Consider the following 17623-nt stretch of genomic DNA (forward strand, 5'->3'; position numbering starts at 1 on the left):
ACGTCATTGTAATTCGTCATTTGTCAAATGAGCTTTTGTCAGGTCAGGCCACACCACAGGCCTCTTTAGTTCCCATGAATTTTCATTGGTTTCGCTATGCCTATTGCCTTGGATCAGATCAGCCCATTCCCATCCCTAATCAAACTTCTCTGCCCCGAGGTGACAATAACCCCAACACACAATCGGGGAGGTCAGCTCTAATAGGAGAACGTCCCTCCGGATCACCGTTTGAGTGGTTAGGTGACCTGTCTTACTGGGACATTTCCACTCGAAAGGGTGGCCACAGCCGTGGTGGCGCTTCTGCCGATGACTGACTCAGTGAAGTGTCTACCCTCAATTTCACCCACGGCCCTCAATTGGTCGAAGTAGACCGAAAGGGACTGCATTTTCTCGGCTCCCGCCTCCTCGTAAAAAGGTTTCGATAGCCACTCCATATCTTGGAGCCTGCCTGAATAATGCCTGTCGGATCATTGGCTTTGTTTTTGGCATGCAGTTAAGTTGAGAGAGCGGACGGCTACGAAATACCAGATCAATGTTGTCGCTTAGTCGGACTATCCCAATTTTACTTAAACAAAAGCCCGGTTGAAAGGAACAAAAAAAAAACAGAGGTAACCTAGCCAACATTTTGATCATTCTTGCTACAGTGCGATAAGAGAGCTGCATACATTACGTGTGCTTAAGGGTTGTAAAAAGTACCTATTGAAATTGGTACCTTTATTACCTAGCTTAGCTATGTAGATTCCTTCTCGGACAAACGATGCTTCACGAACAGTCCACTAGAGGGCCAGCGCGGCCGCTGCCGCTTTTGGATGGTGGCGCTGGTGTTTCCTTCACAGTGAATGCTGATTGCTGATGAATAGGAATTGCTGGCGCTCCTAGCTGTGTTTCTGTCATATCTACGCTCCCAATTAAAAGCGACGATGTTCCATTCACGGGATGTCGGTGCTCTTGTCATATTAGGGATACCGAAATACTGACTTTGATGTTCTTCCCATTGACACCTATTTTAGTCACATTTGCGGCCGAATGCTGGCGCCAGCTCCGGTGTTTCGTGCAAGTCGAGGTGATCGGTCATGATAGTGCTGGTAAAAAGAGAATCGTCATGTCTCTGGAACATGTCAGGCCTCTCACATCTCTGTAACAAACAATGATTTATATTTTTGTTTTTATGTTTATAGATTGGCGTTGTTGAGAACATATATGGTTGATGGCTGTGATGAGCATTGTTAGTATTATAGTTTTAGTGATGATGAAATAGCCTTTGCTCATACTTAATCGAAAAATGACGAAAAAAAACAAAATATATATAAAGACACTGATATTTCGCCCTTGTGGCTTCTTCAGAGTGAACATTTAAAACATTCATATTTGAAGCAGAGATGGCGAACGTGCAGATAACATTCTTTGCACCACCGATCACAAGTTGTTGCTACCATAAATAACAATAATCCAATTTTAACACTTTACCCTAAGTACTAATCCTAAATACATCTAAGTCAATGATACCTAAAATAAAAAGGCATGATTTACGATCACGATCTTCTCCCCAGACTGGCAGCATAGGTATACAGAAATACAATGACGCATGTTGGCCTAAATAAGAACACACACGATCCCTACACAATTACACATTTGACACCGGTACCGAAATTTAGTAATTACAAGTAATTGGGTCCTACACCTCGTACTCAAATGTATCAACACATCACACCGAATACATTACATACGTGTAACATGTACATACACAATACACATCGATCGATGGATGACAAAACGTAATCGTTCAGTGGAGCAGTGGCCACGTGTCGATCTGACCGTTCAGAGAGGGCTGCCTATCCCGGATAGCCTGAGCCTCGGCTATCTTCCGGTCAGCTGCGTCTTTGCATCTGCGAATAATGGTGACAGATAGCCGAGGCTCTGACTCATTCGGGTGGCTCTCCCTCATATGTTCTCCAAAGGGAGTCTGCCTCGTACGATTGGTGCCGTCTCTAAAGCCCGGTTCCGACTACGGTCACTTCAGGCCCAATCAGGCCAGATCAGGCCCAATCATTCCCAAAAAGGCTGAAAAAGGCGTTCGGCCTGACGACATGCCAGTGCGAACCGGAGCGGCTGATCCGGCCTGAACTGGCCTGATCGGACCTTCAGGCCACATCAGGCCGAAGTTAACTTCAAGTCAACTTTTTGGGCCTGATCGGGCCTGACGCTGCGCCCGCCATTTTGAATTTGCATTGGCGCACATGCTACATTTCACGGTAAACGTGTTTTTTTGTGTCACTTTTGCGAAACGAAGGTACCATTTTTATTTTTGCAAATACACGCAAAAATAGATTCATCATGGATTAAGCACGAGACATTGCACATGGTTTTTAGATGACTATTGTTGCCATTCATTTCGTCGGCATTTGGCATTTCATTCATTGAAGCCTACAGTTGTTACGGAAAATATGCCTAGCAGGTGTTAGTTGATTAGATTTCCAGTTAATTAAGAAAAACACGGCCTGATGGCAGTTGACAAGGAGCTCTTGATACATACTGTTGCAAAATACCCATGGCTGTACGATAAAAGTCACAGGTCATATAAGGATAACATTAAAAAAACTAATTCTTGGCACGATATCTCCAAAAACCTGAAGACCACAGAGGATGAGGCAAAGAAAGTATGGACTGATTTACGGAACTCATACCGGAAGATCCACGCTCGGGTGAAGGCCGGGGCGCCGAGCGGGTCAGGAGCAACTGACGCCGCCAAACATCAAGGCTCCCGATGGTGGCTATACGAGTCAATGGACGCGGTGCTCAGCCAACACTTCCAGCCCAGCCGGCAAGGTGGCGACAGCATAATGGTAGCCGCAAAGAAGGACGCCCCAAGATCGGCACTCGACGTCGATTCCTCTCAGAGCACCGAATTCAATTACAGCGCCAATGGTCAGCTGCTTGTGGAAGAAGCGGGCCCAAGCCTGCAAGCCCAAGCCCAAGCAGGCAACCATGACTCACATGAGCCGTCGCTGCAATCACCGCACGAGGAGGACAGCCAACTCTCTGAGCTGCAGCTCGAAAGGGACCACTCCCCGCCGTCGCCGCCGCTGCCACCCTCTGCTGAGATGCCGCAGTCTCTCCCGGCGGCGGCTGGCCGCAACTGCAACCAGTCGCCGTCGCCATCCGCCGCCGCACGTGACCGACCTCCTACCGCTGCCGACTCACGGACTCCTACCGGACCACGCGGTACAAAGCGAGCTCGCCAAGCGTCTCAAGAGGAATGGCAGAAGACCCTTGTTTCCTACTTGCGCACCAAGGAAGCTCGGCGGGACAAGACCGACATATTTGATGCCCTGGGAAAAATCGTGGCAGACCGAACTCGCCGTATGTCTCAGTGGAAGCAAACTTAGCACAGGTCAAAGTGATTGAGACGTTAAACATGATTGACGACATGTAGAGGCCATCTTTGACGGTTGGCTGTACTTGTTTTGTGTAATGCGCATTGCGTAGTGTGAACCACATGATTATCGCGTGTATTTTGCTTCTCACACTTTAGCAGGACATGCAGTTCGGCTATCAAATCTTAATATAACTGTTACGACTGGAACGTGCTTGTGTCAATCTTATTTGATAAAAATACAGCATTCGGCAGTGCACAAAGATCAGAGTCGAATAAAACTTCATACATTAAATATTAGCCCCCTACATGTGTCCAATGAAAAAACAAAAACAAAACAAAGCAACGTCATAACGTATAAAACGTATAACGTATAAAAACACACACAACCACGCCGACCAGCCGAAACGGCCTGATCAGGCCGAGCGTCCGACGCTCAACTTTGGCCTGAACGCCTGATTGGGCCTGATCTGGCCTGATCTGGCCTGATGTGGCCTGATGTGGCCTGAAGCAGCCTCATAGTCGGAACCGGGCTTAAAATGTTCATCGAACCTGTATCTGACACAGCGCTTTGTTTCTCCAATGTATGTCTGAGGAGGCCCGTCGGCAGCTGCGCACATCATACATGTGATCTGATAGACGACATTTTTCGTTGTGCATCGCCCATGTAGTCCATTGTTACACGTACGGCAGAACTGCTTCCCTGCGCGACAGGGTGGGGGCTCTAAAGCCGAATGTACCAGGCGTTTGGCGAGGGTGTTGCCATTTTTCCACGATGCTGTTAAGCTGGGATTAACAGATTTCAGGGCCGCATCTACTTTCCGGGTCAGGCTGTCACTGATGAAAGGCAGTGACACATATATCCTATCCCTACGTTTGGGATGGGCTCCTGTGTGACTACGGTCACTTGTGCGGTTAGCTGTCGGATACTTTTGTCTGTTGTATTGTTTCAGAGCCTGACGCGCTATCCCGTGCAGCCAGCGTGGAGGGTAGCCGTTGGACACGAACAAGTCAAATATCATGTCAGTGCTGCGCTTAGCGCTCTGTGGGTCTGACGAAACCTTCAGGGCTCGTAGAAATTGGGACTTAGCGACCGACTTTTTAGTTTTGAACGGCTGGGCCGAGTCAAAAGGAAGGATGATGGATGCAGCTTCAGGTTTGATATGAAGCTGCGTTTTGTAGTGCCCGCTCTGGTGCACGCTGATCTGCGTGTCTAAAAATGCTATTTGTCCCCGAGGACTGGCTGTGTCGGAGCGTTCGATGGTGAATTTGATCGTGGGGTGGACCGAGTTGACATATTCGAAGTAAGCTGAGAGCTCCTCCGAACCATGTGACCAGACACAGAAACAGTCATCGATGTAGCGCAGGTACAGTTCTGGTTGAGCGCGGTTTGCAGACAAATAAATGTCTTCCAGCGCTCCCATGAAGATGATAGCGGTGGACGGGGCTATACGGTTTCCCATGGGTAACCCGAGGGTTTGTTTGTAAAATGATTGCCCGAATCTTAGGTAGCTGTTGGTGAGACAGTGCCTTAGAAGAGGCTCTACGTCTGTCCAAGACAGGTCAAACAAATTGATGGTCTCTCTGTGTTCCTGTAACAGATTCATCACCGTTTGTACAGCCTCGTCTACAGGTATATTCCCATATAGGTTAGTTACATCTAGGCTGAAGACGATCGTACCTGGGGGACGATCGTACCTAAATCGTCCTACTAGTTTGAATAATAAATGAATAATAATATATTGAATAATAATTGAATGATAAATAATACTCGAATGAAACTACTCGTAGTTTCATTATCGACTCCTTTTATGTGAACGTGAATGGCTTGGAAAGTAAACGTTTAATTAATAATGATGTGCAAGAAGTGAATGTAACTTAAACGCACTTATTTAAATTTTTATTACGGAGCGAGCGAAGCGAGCGGAGTCTTTACTTAGATTAACGGAAATTTCTGAGTATGAGCGGCCGGCCGGCCGGCCGGCCGGCCGTGCGGACGCTTTTGCGAGGCTTATATCTCAGCAACCACTTGACCGATTTACACGCGGTAATTTTTGTAGGGTAGCTTCATTCCTTCTACCAAATATTGGACTATTCCCGATGCATGTGAGTGACCCCTTATGCACGTGCCACGTGCAAAACGAAGAGGTGTCAGTTTTGCAATTGTTGCAATATTTCGGTAACTACTTGGCCGATTGCGCTGAAAGTTGGCATGTAGGTAGGCACCCACTAGGCACTGCATATCCATGTGCCAGAGTTGGGGTGCTGCTGCACGTGCGCACGTGCAGGGGTCGTTTCCAGATCTCGAGAACGGCTGGACCGATTGCGCTCAAATTTGGTACACAGTTAGGGACCGGTTAGTAGGGTGCCGTGCAAAAGCCAGTCGGGACCCATTTTGCACGTGCGCACGTGCAGGGTGCCGCTCTCAGATCTCGAGAACGGCTGGGCCGATTGTGCTCAAATTTGGCAAATCGCTAGAGACCGGTTAGTAGGGTGCCGTACACAAGTCAGTTGGAGGTACCCCCTCGCAATTTCGGACGTGCAAGGCCCACCCTCTCGCTCGCTCCGTTAGTCGCCCCATAAGGCGTTATACTGGTGCACCATGACTTTTTGACTCCTTTGATACCGGACCTACTCTGACCTCAGTTGAAGGTCAGTTGTCTGCATTGACAGACCATGTATTCAACATTAATTATCCAATGGGCGATAACCACAAGGTCAAGCATAGTTTTACGTACCCCTCGCTGGCGTGAGCGAACAAGCAGACTATGATTTGCATCTCGGATCTCCTATGGCACTGCTAGGAAACCGACACGACGCATGTCTCTTGCATTGATACACATGTTTGCACTATGCAGTTTGCATGATTCAGCGAGCATCAATAGTTAGTTGCACAGAAGTATGCTGACTTGCTATTTAACCTCTGATCACGGTTACAAGTGATTGCATCTAAGGCACGATTGAAATGCCGCATGCTGAGGAAAATGCGCATATAACCTTGCGGCATTAAGAAAAAACAGCTAAGTAGATCAGGGCGCTCGGACCTTCTCTATCGTTTTCTTTGATTCCTTATATAATTGGGAGTGATATACGGATTCAGTCGAGTTATGGCCATTGGACATCTAACTTGTTAGCGTGCATTTACGTTCAAAATTGTTTGCCTCAAGGATGACGCAAGTGACACAAGCTTTTTACCCCATTCCTGCATTATTGATTTATTTTCCAATACGATTGAAACAATAATGTTTTGCACTCCTAGTTTCGACTGAATCAAATGCTTACAATGACATGGTGATTGCTATCGTCCTGTATTCGTTAAAAGCAGGATACATAGTTCAACTACCAAGGCACGTTTGCTGCACCCCGCCCCGTATAAAATCGCCGTGTCCCTCTCCTGTCCTTCACCTGCCTGTAGTTCCGTCTCCGTCTCCGTACTGCCTCCTTTGTCCTCTGCCGTCCGTAGCTGATCGCATCTGCCGTCGTCTATCATCTCACGCCGGTCGCGTAGGTCATCGCAGCGCACCGGAGACAAACATTGCGCGGCCATCGCACGGCTACAAACATGCCGCAGCGCGGCGGCGGCGCGGCGTGCCCCTGGAGGACACTTGGCGGCCCGTCCGTCGCCGCCGCCGCCGTCGCCCCCGTCGTTTTTGTGCGAGTGGGGAGGGTTGGTGTAGGATAACGCGGCTGCGGCTGAGCCTCGGCGGTTTTTCGGAGGTCCGGCGGCGGTTGGCTGTGATCGGGCTGTTTACCGGCCCTTTAGCCACGGAGGGCTGGCCGCAGAGATGGCCAGCGCACGGTCACCGGCGGCTGATGAAGTCACAACAAGGACACGCGGCGGCGCGACTTCCGGTCAGCGAGGCACGCACCGCCACTTTGGGTAGCTTTGATGGTCATTTGGTGGTCGCTTCTCTCCCAAACGGCGTGTTTACCTGATTTGTAGGCTGTGACTATTGGTGCCAATCGGAATTTCTTTTCTTGGAATTCCAATTTTTGTCCAATTCCAATTTGGAATTTGGACGGAATTATTAACATTTTTTGGAAATTAATCGGAACACAAGGCCTTTAAAATTTAAAATTTTAAAACGGAGGCCTTTAAAACGCTTTTAAACACCTTTAAAATTTACGCAAAAAATGCAAAAATCGTTAAAAATTGGAATAGCCCCCGCTTTGGACAAAATTGGAAATTTACTTGGCAATTTCTTGGAATTGGATCGGAATTGGAATTGAAATTTCATGAAATTGGCACCACTAGCTGTGACCGTGTACGCTGAATAAGAAATGAGCTAAAATGTGCTTACTGTGTCCTAATTAATGCTATGTGGGTCTTGCAACTTGCAATTTTACATGTTAGGTAGGTATAATGATATTTACGATGCAGTTCAGCTATAAAAAGCAAACAAATTATTTGCTTAGAAACTTGATATAGCGAGTTGCGTGCACAATCATTAAGTATGTAGTATGTACTGCGGTCATGAGAGTTATTATATTCCATTTTGAATTTAATACCTTGGACTTGGATTGGAGGACGTTCTTTCATTTCATTGACTCCAACAAAGGGACATGTGAGAATGACGTACTAATTATAACAATACCGATGGTCTGCCATGCATGTCTAGATTATGTTTCCTTGAGGATATTCATAATCATGGGCGTGGTTCCCTTGTCCATGCCGCTGGTATCCAGCTAACCTTGTCCTTTCGAAGCACACAATCAAAATTCCTGCCAGTCCTGCCGTATAGACACCCCACGGTATCCTGCTTTGTTGCTTTGTCATGGCCTGCAGAACAGTACCGATGGTGGCGGATCCATTTGCGGTGAGCGCTGCCGCCGCGCCCTTCCCTGATGAACAATGCCACGCGATGATCGGTACGCCGCCGAGGCGTTTCTGTTTTCCTGTGCGGGGTAGTGAACGTTCGTTAACGATCCCGTGAAGTCCGTGGCATGGACGGTCAGTGGTGGCTGGTTCAGTGGAGCGGGGAAAGCCGACCAGGCCAGCGGCGGTGGTGGCGGAGACGGCCACGCCCTGGTGTCACGGCCCACAGCAGGGAAGGTCACACACATACACACGGGCATACAGTCGGCGCGGGCACACAGACACACACGCGGCGGCCGGGGCCGGAGTGCGGGTCAGCAGGGGAGTTCTGTCGGTCAGGCATGCTACGCTCTCCGATGACGAGCATTTCTGATCGGCAGAGTTTCAGTTCGGTGGTCCTCAGCCATGACCGTCAGTCAGTGTTCCTACTGCTTGTGAACAGATGACAACCAATGGGAGCAATGTCTGCTGTCCGGTGACCGGGGATGTGCCTGCTGTCCACTGTCCGGCGTCACCCCTGCTGCCCACTGCTGTCCACTGACCAGCAGTTGTCTGGCTCGGTATGGCGCACGAACGGCAGCGGTCTCGGTCCAACGGCGCCGGGAGAACCCAACGACAGCGGTCGGGCTGACCGGCAGCGGAATGGGAACGTTGCGTCACCACTGGCCGACTGAGTGTGTCAGTGTGGTGGCGGAGTTCCCATGTTTACTCACGGCTTCCTCCATTCGTTGGTTCCTATTCGGAGCTCTCTATGGGAGTGATACTGATCTTTCTTCTATTGCATTTGTTATGACGTGCATCGAGATCATTCATTTGAGTTTCAGAAAAAACGTCTACATTGAAGGTGTTGTGGGACCGTCTTCTCTGACGCTCGCTATTCGCTTCTAATGGACTTTGGCTGAGTGACAGCGATCGCAGGATTAGCGCGATGAAGTCGACGAGGGACTGGTGGTGTGTCAGTCTCAGGCCAAGCGCAATACTTCACCGGTGCATTATGGCCCGCGCTGGCGACCGGGACATGCTCGATGTCCGAATCGGACATCGGTGTCGGTCAGTATCGGAGTCACGGTTCGACACTGGGTCAGTCGGCGGTCACGGTCAGACAGTGGTCAGTCCACAGTCCCGGTCACGGTCGGTCACGGTCGGTCAGTGTCAGTGTCAGTGTCAGTGTCAGGGTCACGGTCGGCCGCCGCGCGCCGCCGGCCACTCCCAGCCGACATAGTGCTGACCTTGCAGCCGCCTTGTGGTCGGGTCAGCACACTCGCAGTTAGTCGGCTAACAGCACAACTAAAAGCTGCGCCTGCTCAGCGGGCCATGCTAATGGCAGCGAGACCGGCGGCATTTTATGGGACCCCGCAATTACCAGCTCTAAAATCGCACACCCGTGCAGGATGAAGCCCAAAGCTTATGTTTGGTTGACTGGAATAATTAGCTGAGGCGTTTATCTTTAATGCTCGAAATGAGTTATATTTGAGAATTTTAAAATTTCTAGAACTTAGAATTTAGAATATTAGAAATTGAGAAGAATCATTTTCGAGGTTGTGTACATGAATATTGATTTTTGATGCATGTGTTACATGCATTTGTATTAGTCTTTGCACCATGCATACTAAGCTATTTTAAATTATTTATTTTGGACTTATTGTGCGCGACAAATGTCACTCTGTAATCACGTTGGTTGTGCTCACCTTGGGCTTAAATCTCGTATGCGTTCTGACGACGACGCTATCCAATGCTGGAGCGCTCGGAAACTTGCGTGGCGTATAAAAACACGGATATTAGCTGTTGATAACTATGCTTTTTCACCAGCAATCACAAAATATCACTGTGATGACACGAACAGCATGATATTCATCATGGCCCTGAATTTTATCGGCAACATTCCCATCCTCGCACCTCGCTAACCGCTGAGAAAAAAGGTCCCGTTCATACACGCGTCTAGACGCTCAGACGTGCCATGGTCGCTGGATATCAGCTGTGGTCCTGTCTAACGATCAGAACATTTGACAACTAACCCACAATCTCAAGGTTATTGACTATTGGGTTAAGTTGTTCGACGTCAATGGTTGAAAATCCTTGTGTTCCGCTGTTGATTTTTTTCAAAAGAAATGCTACCAAGTCATTTGCAGGTTACGACCGACTTAGAACAAAGTGTAATCACGAACCAAAGTCCAGCAATCATGAAGCCTTTCCTAGCTCTACATAAGCGCCCTTACTGGTACATCTTTAACGCATGCCTGGGCAGCCAAACATGGTGCGGACAACCATTTCAGTTTCAGTTCAGCCTGTTGATATCATCAGGACAGATTTGGGGCCGGTAATCTCGTCTGTTGACATCACCTATCGGGAGATCGTCCAGTTTTGAGGCGAGATGTCGCTCTTGGAGAGGCCCTGGAGGCGGAACAACACCGTTATCACGCGCCGCGTGGCGACCCGTGCCCCTCGGCCCCTCGGCTCGGCGGTGATGACGGCACGGCCGGCGCGTGACGGTAAACCCTACCACCCAGCGCGACCGAGCCAATGAGTGGACGGTATGAATATGGGATGATGTGCTTGACGACGCTCGCTGTTCCTGTTTAAAGAGGCTCAGCCGTTCAAAGGACAGAGCAGGGTGTTCGTTGTGGAGATGGGTGATGATATGAGGCGCCTCTGACTTCTGAGACAGGTAATGACTATCAGGAGTGACCTTCAGCAATGCAATAAACAGCCGGTGCCTTGCGCTTTTTTCGGATGAATTTGTGTTGTTCTTACCATCGATTAATAATTTATTGATACATTTGATGAGATCGTGATGAATATTTGTAAAGTGCTTTGCAGGTAAGCCAATTGGCATATAAATGCCTATACAATGCATCACTGTGCTAAAATAGATCTTACGTAGTCCTCTCGCTCCTCTTACTCTTGGTCTCTTCTCTCGTTTCGTGTTCCTCCTCTCCCGGTACTTCCTCTCCTGTTCCCTCTTCTCCTATCCTCTCCTTTCCTCTCCCTTTCCTCTCCTCTCCTCCCCTCTCCTCTCTTGTTCCCCCTTTTCCTCTCCTATCCTATCCTCTCCTCTCCTCTCCTCTCCTCTCCTCTCCTCTTCTCTCCTCTCCTCTCCTCTCCTCTCCTCTCCTCTCCTCTTCTCCTCTCCTCTCCCTCTCTCTTTCCCTCCCTCTCTCATCCTCTCCTCTCCTCTCCACTCCTCTTCTCTCCTCTTATCCCCTTCAACCTGACGGTCGGTACTACATACCAGCTCTAGCAGCGCGGATGGTGACTCACCCCACATGTCGGACGTATCGCCATACGTAAGTACGGTGTAACGGCAGTGCCGCTCCTTCTCCGAGAGACGGGATCAGCTCAGCTCTGCCGGCAGTTCCGGACCGGCGGGTGGTCGGGACAGATTCCACTGCGCTCAGACGGCCGGCTGAAGTGCCTCTCCTCTCCTCTTTTTCCTCATGGTGAGGAAGAGGTGTGATGTGTGTGGCACGGACAGCATGTCCGATCGCTGACTAACTATCGACGCTGCTCGTATAGGTACCGCAAAACACGATATTTAGGGATCGCATCTGCAGAAGGGGGTCTGAGCAGGCAACGATCGCCTACCTATAACTTGTTTATTGCCGCAACGCTTTTAGCCGTCTAGGAGTGAAATGTTTGAGTGGTGTTGCTAATATCCCTTGTCTCGCCTGATGAGGTGTGAAGTGTGAACAGAGGACCACTATGTCTGGCGAGGGTTTAGCGTGTCTGGTCTGGGATTAAATCCATATGAATATTCATCATCATTGTTTCTCTTCTATTTCAAACATTTTCTACCAATTCTTAAGAAAACAAAAATAAGATATTCCTACGAAAGGTAGCACTCCGTGTTACTCTTGCTTTGTCTCAGCGTAGCTGCTATTCGTACAGCTTAGTATGTATGCATGATGTTACGCATAAAGAATGTGACTGTCAGATAATCACTTAAAGCACAGCTTAGAAGAGCGATACATGATTTTAAATCAGGTCTGACCTTGACGATTTGATGCGCACTTCGTGATATTGATATGCAAAGACACATTGCATGCCTAATTGTAGCTCATGCGATGCGCTAACGTATCCGGATACGATAAGAGACCGCTTAGGGTTCATTGTAATGCCCTGGAGCACAACTTCTTGTTAACGCTTTGTGCATAGAGATCATAAGATATTGTCATGCTTTTATGGTGTTCATGCGAGTACTTATACCTACCTATTGACTCCACTGGTTTGACTCCTTATTGACTCCATCTTTCGATATGCTTAGTCCTTCGAGGCTTTGAGGCCACTTGACCTATATTTACGCGACCCTTCATGATCTCTTTCTAGTCCCCTCATTCTCTCTCCCTCTCTCCCTGAGCTTGCCAACCCAAGCGGTAAGTCGTCCAAGGTGGTTTAAATACTGACCACACTATTGTTCGCTACAATGTGTAAGCCATAGGGCGCCTGTGTGCATTAATGCACACTTTGTTGCTTTGTCTGGGAGGGGCGGCTCGCATTTATATGTCGATTGTTGCGTCACGTGCGGTGACCTCTCGAACAATGCACAGTAGCCACCTCTCGTCGAGCCATCGGTGCTGAATAAGCCGCGATTGCTCAATTGGCATGTGCTAATTAAAACCGTCAGGCTGGCGCGGATCGCTCGCTAAAAGCGTGCCCCTGTGCCGCTCCTTGACAGACAGTAAGCCGGCTATCCTGTCTGTGATCTGTCGTTTAGTGTCATCGAAAACAACGGCTCCTTCTTCGGTGCAGCAGAAGCATTACATGGTCATTGGTTGTTACTGCGGTCACGAGTCGCTCGTACATACCAGCGTTACACTTGCCCTACACTCCCGGTCTTACTCGTAACACCTGCCAGCGACCATAATTACTTTCTTCGACTTTTTAGGTGTATTCTACAGACGTGAAGATGGAATCAAGTCAACTGGTAGCTTCAGTCTTGTTCCATGGACGAGAACCCACAGTTACCACCATGGGCTCCTGCGACTATATTATACATACGGTCACAAGCATTCGTACATGCCATGCTACTGCATGCTACATAACGTTGATGTATGAAACTCTAGTCCGTATAAATCGTATGTATCGACACTGCAGTGGTGGCCGACCTCACGTGCTAATTTATTGTTTTGTTACGTATCATGGGGCATCGGTGGACCGAATCAATCTGCGTCCGCCATATAATCGAATTAAAACGATATTGAACACCTGAAAAGTGGATAAGTAGGGCGTCAGTGCCAGAGCTGCGATAGGCATACTGAAATGAGATAGATGCCTAGCCTGCGTATAGGAAAAAGCAGTTAAGGGTCTAAATCGCCGCTGATGAAGGGGTGCGAATTTGATAGTGTGATAAGTGATTGGTAAAGAGTTTAAAGTTCAACTTCAATTGGTTTGCCTACTTGGTTCGGCTCCAGCTGTAAAGGTCAATCCACCATAACTCAAAATTATTAACAAAGCTTTTAGCAAGCATTTGCAATTAATATTCGTGCTTTAAGATGGTCGAAGTTAAGGAATATGTACCGACAGGCATTGTGTCGGAAATGCAGCCTCCCCGATTTTCCCCCTGGTAGTGGGCCCACCTCGAGGTGGGCTCCAAACTGCGGTACCGTTATTCCCCAGTACTTTGCCCTGATGAGACTGTACTTAGCATCGTCACCCCTCTCCCCAGCCGCAATTACACCTCTAACTAGCACATCGTCCCAGTTTAGGGTCGACCTGTCCCCAGCAGAGCGGCTAAGCACTAAGCAGGATTCTTTTCTGTTCTCCCCTCCTGCCAATTTGGTGACCCAGCCGGACTGACGACCCCTGCCTCACACCAGTCCAGCGAGCCCAGGGCTGTCTGTTATCACCCTAGCCCAATTATCCGTGCCCTGGTCCGCGGGTTCACTGCGACTTGGCCCCTTCGCCCCCCCCCCCCTCCCGAAGCCCCCTCCCGACTCCGCCCCTCACCCCGCCCCAGTTGTCGCCTGCGTCCGGCGATAAGCGGACTCCATTCATCGCAGCTGGCTGAATAAGCGGCCCGGTGTCGGTGGCAGGAAGGTATGCCGCCAATGTTGCACAACCCGGGTCCCGCCGGACCGTTTATTATAACTCTGCACCAGATACTCACGCCGGCGGCAGCGGGAGGGGGAGGGACGGGGGGCGAATGGGCCCACGACATGGCATGGAGACTGAGCCGTGAAACACACAGTGACCCGTGTCACTGTCAGGTGCCACTTGCGGTCACGAAGCTATTCGTAGCAAGTAGAGCAGGAGGAGAGTCACTCGAGTGCGTTTATCTCGGCCGGTAAGGGTCCATGACTGCGCAGATGCCCGTTCGATTGTTGTTTTCTTCTCGTGCCGGCTTGGTGTCGTCTGAATCGCGTACCAAGTCGGAAGTGTATCGTGGAATTTGTTTGCTTTTGATCGAGCATAGCTTAGCTATGTCGAGATCCGGTTTAAGCACTGTCGACTCATGAAGTCAAGGAGGGGTCATTGTGTACAAATCAGCGATCAATTGACTAGAATGCATTTACACCGCACAATAGTTCGGCAGGGGTGAGTCTCTGACGTCACAGTGATGGCCGCCGCCCAGTGCTGATGGCCACTGCCTGGGATCTCATCTGACGGGGGCGGGTGGCCGGCGCATACCGGGGGGAGGGGGGCAAGGGGGGTCTGATGACCAATTGATGACGTCATGCGTCCGGCAGGCGATGACCGACGCTGAAGATGAGTTGACCGGCGCTCCCATCGCTGACCTAACGAATCCTCCGTGGGGGGCTCACTGCCGCGTCGATTAAAAACGCTGTAGCGATACGAGATAACAAATGTCAAAAATTATTGTTATTGTCAATTTAGCACCGATTACACGTCAGATTCACTTTGTGTGGCTGCAGAATATCGATACAGCCATCAGGAAAACAATAGACCACATTCTCAGGCGCATTCTTTGCGGGCATAATCCGCGCCGCGTCAGGGCGGGTTCGAGGGTCGATTGGGTGACTATGTAATCGTATGGACATCCAGGGGTCAAAGGAAGGTCCCCCGGCGGGTCGGCTGTCTAATGATCCGGCTTTGAACCCGACAGACGTCGCAGATGCTGTCAGGACAGTGGCGTCGTTAGGAAAGCCGCAGGGACACTCCCTTGACTGCTGTCAAGAAAGCAATTCATAGTTCGGGGGTTAGATTACTTGTCAACGATCGGCAAAGCTTCCGGATCTTTGTTAGTCAGTTAAAGCAAAATTGTCCGGCGGTCCTAGTTCTGTTGAACGTATAAAATCGCTCTTATTGGCATTTAATCAAGGGACATGTCATTAACGCTTCTTACGCGCGGTGCGAGCGACTTTAGCGAGTGTCATTTGAGCGAACGTCATTTGAGCGAACCATTTTCAGCGACTGGCAGCTTAGCGAATATCAAATTGAGCGATTATCAAATATAGCGATTACCAATTTAAGCAAAAGCTATGTTTCAGCGACATCTTTTTCGTCGACTACAGTTTGAGCGACTGTCATTTCAGCGAAACACTTCATCGTCCCGTAACGGTGTATTTTTTTATTTTTTTTATTTTGCGAACGTACGTACAACGAATGTTTCCGGAACTTTCATGGTTATCCGGAACTGGATGGCGGAATGTCACGTTCAAAGTTCAGACATTAAGCTCCAAATTTAATGCCACATTTCTAAAAAATTCCAGCGGTTCGATTTCACCCCCCCCCCCCCGCCCCTGCTGTTTGCCAAAAATGATGACCAAACGTATGTTCAGAGATTCATATTGCTTGTGCTGTTTTTCGCGAAATTCCCCCGCTTGAATTTGGATCAGTTCCCCATGTTGTACAATTTGTTCTTGCCCCAAGCAACGTACGAATTTCCAGATATTTGGGTGAGGTCCCTGAAACATAGACTAGATCCCCCTGTGCCGTCCCTCGAGTTTATTATTGGTCCTTGGCATTCCTTCCATCGTCCTATCACGTTCCACATTTCCAGATCAAGGTTGCAGAATGAGGCCAGATATTTTTGTGGTTTCCATTCTTAAAAGCAAATTTTTAATTTGCCGCGCGCAGCTTGAAGCATGACACATACCAAGCGGGTATTCCAAGGGGCAAGAATTTCCGAAAAGTAGCAAATGATTGACTTCCGTCGCGTTCGGTTTCGCTGTAACTCTTCGCTCAATTGGTCCCCCATTGACCTCCACATATTCGCTCAATCTGGTTTCGCTGATTCTGGTCCTCGCTTAAGTTGATAATCGCTGTGATTGAATTCGCCGACTTGACAATCGCTGAAAGAGTCAATCGCTTAAATTGATAATCGCTGAAAAGGCTTCGCTCAAATGTCGTTCGCTGAAATGACGCTCGCTCAGGTGTCGCAGAACCTTCTTACGCGGTGAAGATTACGATGACATCGATGTCAGCAAAGATGAATTGCGTGCACCTGTTGTTGGCTGTTATCTTTTTTAATAAAATGCTGCAGAGTTAGCCATTTTATTAAGTAAAAATGGATAAAAAGTGTGTAGCTGTGGTACCGAATAGTCAAAAGGTGACTCACTCTGTCGAGCACAATAGTGAAAGTATTGAACAAACAGGACAAACCTGAGCTATACCCCATATTTCGTTGAACAAAAAGTGTTCTAGCCGTGCCCCCAGTCGTGCAGGCCTGTCCGCATTCGCGTGATAGCCTGTGAGAAAGGCCGGGCAATTGTACAAAACCGCAGAGCGACGGACGTGGCTGAGCTGGTTTATACGCTCGTGCTGACTGAATCATGGTGTTCATAGCATTGAGATACGAACTGGGTGTGCTGAGGCTAGTTCTAGACATTGTCTTATGTCACAGTCTGCGGAATGAAATGTCTGCGTTAGTCGCTGTCATCATCATGCGTGTGACCGTTGCAACGAATAATAGCCAGTGTGATCAAACGACCAAAATACCGTTTTTTACCTGCATGATCTTTATTATTAACAGTTCAAAAAGCTACATCCACTCACCATAGCTGTGGATGACTCACAAAATATACCTATCTGATGAAGGCGCTGAATATGTATATGACCTGCTATTGCGACGAAAAGGCTTAAAGATGTCAACAGACGGGTGAGTTGCACTGCAGAAGCCAGTTTTACCAACAGAAAGATAGCCGGTTGCCGGAATTTTTTGCCTAAAGACCGCTTCACATACGGAGCGTTAACGCGATGGGCACGTAAGCGAGTAGGGCTTTGCCGTTTACTCCGTATGTGAAGCGGTCTTTATTCTTTAGTCAAAAAAAAAAAAAATCCGGCAGGCGGCTATTTTTCTGTTTGTAAAACTGGCCTCGGAACAAAAAATGTAGTTCTCTAAAGCTAGACTATTCACGTTTTTCAACATAGTTGTCTCGAAGTTCGGCCTTCCCGATAATACCTTGATTTGTAGATAAAAAGATTCCTCTTTTGTCTTCATTCCGCTCATTCCTTGTTCATTCTGATCTGTGCCATTC

This window comes from Amphibalanus amphitrite, unplaced genomic scaffold (assembly GCF_019059575.1).
Source record: "Amphibalanus amphitrite isolate SeventyFive unplaced genomic scaffold, NRLGWU_Aamphi_draft 000371F_arrow, whole genome shotgun sequence".
NCBI lineage: Eukaryota > Metazoa > Arthropoda > Thecostraca > Balanomorpha > Balanidae > Amphibalanus > Amphibalanus amphitrite.